Below are 2,216 nucleotides of genomic sequence, written 5' to 3'. Positions count from 1 at the left end.
CTCTTTAATATTCTAGTGTGCTCTATTTCCAGTCATCAACACGTTCGCAAGTATGTCTATGCGGACGACATTGCATTTTTCACTGCTGTCGCTGATATTCAAACTCTTTATGTGCGCCTGCAATGGTGTCTGGATTTGCTTGAAAGTTAGTTGTGTGACTTACGACTCACCTTAAATAATAATAATAATAATAATAATAATAATAATAATAATAATAATAATAATAATATTATTATTATTAATAATAATAATAATAATAATAATAATAATAATAATAATAATAATAATAATAATAATAATAATAATCGGCTTTGGGGGAAAGAAAATGCCGCAGTATCTGTCTCATATATCATAAAAAACCTCAACCGCGCCGTAAGGGAAGGGATACAGGGGGGAGTGAAAGAAGAAAGAAAGAGGCGCCATAGTGGAGGGCTCCGGAATAATTTCGACCACCTGGGGATCTTTAACCTGCACTGACATCGCACAGCACAAGGGCGCCTTAGCGTATTGCCTCCCTATAAGTACAAGTGCGCTGTACTTCTTTTCAAAATGAAAGATCCTGTTCATCTATCTCTCATTTACCAGCGACAAAATATTCCTTAAATTAAGTCAATAAAATATCTTGGTGCAATTTATGATGATAGCCTCACATGGCGCTCTCGCATTGACCATGTTGCAGCGAAAGGGGCTCATGCTGTGGGCATGTTACATAGATTAAGTAATATCGGGTATTGAATGCGGAGAGATGCAGTTTTGCTGATTTATCTTTTGTATGTCCGACCAATTTTAGAATTCGGATCTGTTTTATATTCTGGTACCGCTGCTTACGAAATTCACCCGCTCGTTCTTTTGGAGCGGGAAGCGTTTCGGTTCTGTGTTGGCCTCCCCAGTTTTGTGGCAAATAACGTGGTTTATCTTGAAGCCCGTATTTCTCCTTTATTATCCAGATTTCAATTCCTAAATGTTCAGGTACGAACAAATTTACACCGCTGCCTGTTTCTTTTTTGTTGCCAGCCGACGTTTTGGAGTCCACTGGTCTAGACTTCATAACCCGCAGGTAGTTATGGTACAAAATTTGCTTGATCCTTTAAATGTTCTCCTGTACAACATGTTTCCAGAAGGAAACAGAGGGTCCTCTGTAGAAAATGTCTATGATGAGATTTTCCCGAAAACCGTTAAGCACTCACCACCCCACATTTTAAATAGATTATGAGAAGACCATCCACAAAGCCTACCTTTTACCTTAACCATAGCTACTTGCGCCTCCTAATGATATGAAAAAGCAGGGGTGGGAATATAATGCCGGCTTCTAGATCGGTCTTTTTCTGTGCGGCTTCCCGACTGCACCCCTTTACAAGGGGAGTTTCTTGCGGTAGTGCTTGCTCTTCGCAAACTAGAGCCATCTGTCTCTTCAGTGGCTGTCATTTTATACTTTTTTTCTTTGTATTCGTCCCTTGCTTCAGCTGTGGATTCACCAATCTTGAACACCTTCAATTCATTACTACCTCCGCATTTCAGCCTTGTTCACATGATATGGGTATCAGGTCATAGCGGTGTGACAGCCAATGAAGTTGCGAGCTGCCTAGCAAAGTCGTACGGACCTCAATGGCCCGGGCTACCTCTCACTCTGGCTACAGCGTACATCACAGCAGCGAGGTTTCGAAGACAGAATTTGTTAAGAATGAAAACTTGATCTCTTATGATCTGATGTTTACCTGCACCTGAGGTATTCGCGGAGCAGGCAATCATGCCATCACGGCAGCTTGAGGTATTTCTATCAAGGCTCCTCTGCTGAATCCCACCCTTAAATTTTATTTGCTGAGGCCTGGGTTGGTGCTTTATCCCGTTTGCGTATTCTGTGGCGAACACGAAACCATGCACCATTTTTGTTGTTTTCGCGCCGCTGCACCATGATGAGAAGACGGTTTTTAGAGAAGCCGTTACAGCAGCTTGGCCTTTGTTTGAGCTGCCCTATCATATTTTTGTTTAGAGCCACCACACTTGGGTACAGCCACAAGTGCGTTTCTACCGCCGACCAAAATTTTTTAATAAAATCAAATCACCTACCTTGGCAACTTTTTTTGGGTGGTATTTTTCTTCTTACAATTATCATTATCACTGAACCTCTAGGCTATAAACCTCAGTATCGATCCCTTGCGTGCATTATGAATTTCCCGTTTCATTTCACTGTTCATTTTTATTTACTTTTTCCTTCC

The sequence above is a fragment of the Amblyomma americanum genome, chromosome 10 (assembly GCF_052857255.1).
Source record: "Amblyomma americanum isolate KBUSLIRL-KWMA chromosome 10, ASM5285725v1, whole genome shotgun sequence".
NCBI lineage: Eukaryota > Metazoa > Arthropoda > Arachnida > Ixodida > Ixodidae > Amblyomma > Amblyomma americanum.
Note: the sequence above shows the minus strand (reverse complement) of the source record.